This window comes from Rattus norvegicus, chromosome 1 (assembly GCF_036323735.1).
Source record: "Rattus norvegicus strain BN/NHsdMcwi chromosome 1, GRCr8, whole genome shotgun sequence".
In the NCBI taxonomy this organism is placed as follows: Eukaryota; Metazoa; Chordata; class Mammalia; order Rodentia; family Muridae; genus Rattus; species Rattus norvegicus.
In genome coordinates, this window is record NC_086019.1 from 217754952 (window position 1) to 217760562 (window position 5611).

Here is a 5611-nt window from a genome sequence, read left to right on the forward strand (position 1 = left end):
GTGTGTGTGTGTTTCCCTGGGAAATGAATACATCATTGCACTGGCTTCTGCTGGGAATATCAGACATGCTAAAATATGGAAGTCAAGCAATTACTAGATCAACAACACTTTATCATTTTCCATTCATTGGAAATAAAAGGGACATTGAATTGGCAAAGAAGTTTTTAATGCAAATTGATTTTTAAAAAGCAATGTTAGTAAAGTGAGGTTTCCAAAGAATGAAGAGTAGAGTTGGAGTTCACATCTTAATTGGGGCTTTTGCTAAATAAGTAGATTTAGCTGCTCATGATCTTGAACAGACACATAAAGTATGTAGGACAACAGGTGTGTTAAAGTATTTGTTAAAACTTCTTGTTTTGTGTCACAATCTTACACTCATCCTTCTGGAAAGTCATGGAAATATGTGGGACAGTGACTGGTTCCTGGTTGAACTAAGGATAGAAACTCTGGTGACCCTAAGGGAAGGTAGGCATTCCTCCTAACTCCCAGGAAACCAGGCCCCTGTCACTAGCCACAGCCCTCCATAGATTGTGGCTATCAATGCTCCAAGCCCCTCCACAGATAGAGGACTTGACCACAGGTCATGAAGGCTCAAGACAGATCTTTGTTATAATAAGGTACCTAAAGGCCTGGAAGTTTAGCCAATAACATTTCCTTTCCAGACACTTCTTGGGTATTTAATCTCAAGGCCCAGCTTGAGAATGGGGGTACAGTTTTACTCATCCACTCTCCACCATGACAGTAAATGCCTTAAAACCGTGGAATGCTTTTTCCATTTGGATCTGTTGTGGGGAACCTACAGAGTTACAACTTAATCTCCTGTAGAAGGCTTCCTTGTGAGCCACCAAACCAAGCATGCAGCCCTCCACCACCAAGCAAAGGGCTATCCCCATGGGACCAGCTAGAGCTCCCACTCTTTTCTCTCTCAGCCCCAGGCTAGATCCAGCCAGCAGACCTCACTCCATTGTCAGCTCTTCTGCAGCTTCCAGAAGCACCTGGATGCCCAGAAGCCTGAGCATCCGATAGTCCTGGCCTCCTTGCAGGCCCGAGAACCCCCCATCCAACCTGGGGCAGGCTGAAGCTGTGTCCACACCCCTAGAGAGGTGTCTCATGCTTCCCTATAGCCTGCCACCTGCCCTGTGACAGCATGGGGTAAGTAAGCTCTGTCAAACTTCCTGAATCCTGCCTCCCTGAGCTGCCTTGCCCTGTGGCAGAGCTGACACGGGATGCATAAACCTACAGATATATAAGTGAGCTTTTATTGCATTTGTACAACCATTCACAAAAAACCTAAAAGAAAAGGAATGGGAGGAATTGTACCAGGAATTGAACCAAGCTTACATAATTCTGTAATATTTGGATTGCTTTTAGAATCCTCAATAGCTGTAGTTTGTACATGTACATAGCCATCATATCTAACTCCCCCTCACTTTGTGTGTGTTTGTCTGCCTATATCTCTCATATATATATATATATGTGTGTGTGTGTGTGTGTGTGTGTGTACACACACACACACACACACACACACACATAAGTCTATCATCTGATTCATGAGTACATTCACTAGCACAGTTGTTACTCAGTTGTGTTTACCAATGGTGAGTAGTAGGTAATAGAGAACATTATTTTATTAAATCATTCAGTGTAGTGAGATGGATAGGTAAAATCAGGGACACTGTGTGTGTGTACATCCTTTGGTAAGACACGTGTGAAGAATGAAGAATAAACTGATGAAGACTTGAGCTCGAAGGTAATTGATGGGAATGACAAGAATGATCGTGTATAACACATGTAGATAAGTAACTACCAACAATTGCTAGAGATTGCCATGTATGCCTAGAATCTCAGCACAAGGCCAGCCTTTGTAACATACATAGCCTAGGCTATACAACATTGTACATCAAAGTACCAAAGAAGGAGTTGGTTCAAACTGTCAACACCTTAAAGGATAGCCAAACAAACAGCAATGTGACTGATAAATTGAGCACTCAAATCTTTAATAAAACTAAATGAATAGTTGGGTGAGGGAAGCAGTAATATGCAAGTCTGGATGGTAGAAGAGTAGCAGAAACAGATGAAATACTGAAACTTAGTTTCAGAGTAATAGAGACAAGTTAAAACTTAGTTTTTGACTTCTGTTCTGACATGGTATAAGAGTGATCATCATGAAATGAAGAAGGTCAAGACACCAGGACAATTATTTTGAGATTGAATTAAGGCAGGTAACTCTTCATGCCTATACTTAGGAGGGGAAAGTAAGGATCAAAAGTAGAAAGCCTAACAATCAGTCAGAAAGAGCAGCAGATGCCTATAGTGGAAAAAATTAAACAAAAAGAAAATAATTAACCAATAGAAATTGTACATGTTGGCTTGGGAAAGAGAAGAGAAAATGGTGTCTAAATGAATGCAAACTCTAAAGAGGCATTTAACAGGGTATGTGATCAGAAGACCAGAACATTTGCAAAGGTGTTGAAAGATTAAAATAGAAGGTCCTAGTTCTATCCATTTGCCTGCAAAACTCAAGATGTCCTCATTCTTAATAGCTGAGTAGTGTTCCATTGTGTAAATGAATCGCATTTTGTGTATCCATTCTTCCATCGTGGAACGTCTGGGTTGTTTCCAGTTTCTGGCTATCACAAATAAGGCCACTGTAAATATAGTGGAACACGTGCACCTGTGGCACAATGGGGCATCTTTTGGGTATATTCCCAAGAGTGGTATTTTGGGGAGGCCTATTTCCAGTTTTCTGAGGAACCTCCAAAATGATTTCCAGAGTGGTTGTACCAGTCTGCAATCCCACCAGCAATGGAGGAATGTTTCTCTTTCTCCACATCCTCACCAGCATGTGTTGTCACCTGAGTTTTTGATCTTAGCCATTCTGACTGGTATGAGGTGGAATCTCAGGGTTGTTTTGATTCACATTTCTCTGATCACTGAGGACTTTGAACATTTCTTTAGGTGCTTCTCAGCCATTTGACATTCCGCTGTTGTGAATTCTCAGTTTAGCTCTATACCCCATTTTTGATTGGGTTGTTTGAATTTTTTGGTGGTTAGCTTCTTGAGTTCTGTATGTATTTTGGATATTTGTCCTGTATCGGATGTGGAGTTAGTGAAGATTTCTTCCCACTCTGTAGGTTGCTGACTTGTCTTACTTTGTACTTTCCTTGAAGAAGTTTTCCAGTTTCATGAGGTCCCATTTATCAATTCTTGATTAAAAAATACCTAAGAAAATAAGAAAAAATAAAAATTAAAAATAGAAAATAGAAGGTCCTAGATTACTAAACATACTGTATTTTTTTTTTGGTTCTTTTTTTTCGGAGCTGGGGACCGAACCCAGGGCCTTGTAACATACTGTATTATTGTTAGTCTTTTATGATCTGGTTAAGGAGCTGGGCTCAGACTCTAGAGACCGCCAAGAATGTAATGGCAGTATGGAACTAAACTCAGACTAGGGAGAGCAGCCTTTTGCTCAGATTGCAGAATTCACCTTTCCAAATAAAGCTCAAAAACCCCAGATTTGGGAGAAGAGCAAAAATTAATCCTGGGGATGGATGGTCAGGGAAGGTATGGGGAAACTTGGCAAAATACCACTCCTATATCTAGTGTGTAGGATTTTGTCATAGTAGTCTTACATGCATTGTCTCGTGTACCCTATTAAATGTCTTTACATCCACTTCAAATCGTGAGAGTATAAAAATGAAGAACAGATTGGTGAGGGTAGACAGATTTAACTAATTTATTAGTAAATTCTTCTGCAGATGAATGTGGGTGTATTTGCCCTCAAGAGGCTATACTTCACCATGGTCAAAGCTCAGGTGAACAGATGGACCTCACTAACTCATCAGGTTCTGGGACAGGGATGGGGGACAGTGCCTAATAGTAAAGGAACAGTGACAATAGGCATCCTGGAAAAGGAGAAGACACCAGATATTTTACTTACTCACTTTACATGCTGTTCACTGCCCTCCTCCTGGTCACCCCCCTTCCCACAACCCTTCCTCCATCTCCCTGCCCTTCTTCTGTGAGTGGGTGGGGACCCTTTGGATATTCTCCCACCCTGGCACTTTAAGTCTCTGTTAGGCTTCTCATACACTGAGGCCACAGGCAGCCCAGCTAGAAGAACATACCCCACTTACAGGCAACAATTCTTCCAATAGCCCCTGCTTCAGAAGTTCGGGATGGTCTTCTAAGAGAAGCCAGTCTTCTCCAGAACCTTTCTACAGGCTGTTCTCTCTGTGCTGTTCTGACCTTGAGAACAAAGGCAACTTTCAGATAATAAAACACCACATCTTAGCTTGTGTCTTCAGCAGAAGAGTTCATGTAAGAACTGTAGAATTCACAGCTGTAAAGGACCAAAGACCTTGTGCACACTGATGAGCACTGGAGAAGCCAGGATAGTAAAACAGCGGGCTTACATCTTCACTGTAATGGGATGAGAGTAGCTGTTTTTCAGGGAGTGCCAAGAATGATGTAGGTTTACAACCTGGAAATCCTTTGCTCTTTGATGAGACAGGCTCTGCTCACATCATTCATATATATATATATATATATATATATATATATATATATATATATATATATATATCAGACTCTTACCATAAATCTTGAGCACTGCTTTTAGACCATAAAACACACCTTCATGAGTGATGTTACTTGTACTTTAACACAACCTAAGGGATGTCTATGCTATCTTAGGTCCAGGCCAATGCTGACACCCATAGCATTATGTTTACCTCAGTTAAGCTCCCTAGAGCCTAAATATTGGGCAGTGTCTCTGAGTCAACAGTACCCATTCTTGTGAAAAAAGCCAGGGGTACTTTGTAAAGGATCTCAGTGTACCATCAAATTGCTGTGTCCTTGAGACTGAGTTCATTGTTATCTGACTACCTTTTTCCCAAAATTATGCTGTGCTTAAATATGGCTAAAGGGATACAATCAGGGCCAGAGTCTAGAAAACTTGGTCCAGCACCAGTTACAACAAAATGATGCAGAGCTGAGTTTTAGTCTTGTCTCTTCCTGAATCCTTTTTGTTGTTGTTGTTGTTGTTTAATTTGTTTCACCCTGCTGTGAAGCCTGCAGGGAATCACCACACTACAACCCTCTGTTGTGAGAGTGGCTCACACAGACTCCCTAGGTTCCTTCTGGCTAACTCCAAGGAAAGAAGGAAGGAAGTTTACAGAGTGTGGCTATACATTTGTGGTAGCTGTCTCTGGTTCCCCTGTACCTTTTTTTCTCTTTTTTCTTTTTTTTAATTTTCTTATTGGCTATATTTCTTTATTTACATTTCAAATGTTATTCCCTTTCTCAGTTTCCTGCCCATAAACCCCCTATCCCCACCCCCCATAGGGGAGTTCCCCCCATTTGCCCCCCTTTACCACCCACCCTGACATTTCCCTGCACTGGGGGTCCAACCTTGGCAGGACCAAGGGCTTCCCCATCCACTGGTGCCCAACAAGCCTAGGTCAGTCCATGTATAGTCTTTGGGTAGTGGGTTAGTCCCTGTAAGCTCTGGTTGGTTGGCATTGTTGTTCTTATGGGGTTGCAAGCCCCTTCAACTCTTTCAGTCCTTCCTCTAATTCACTGATATTAGCCAAAAAGCTGGAATTACCCA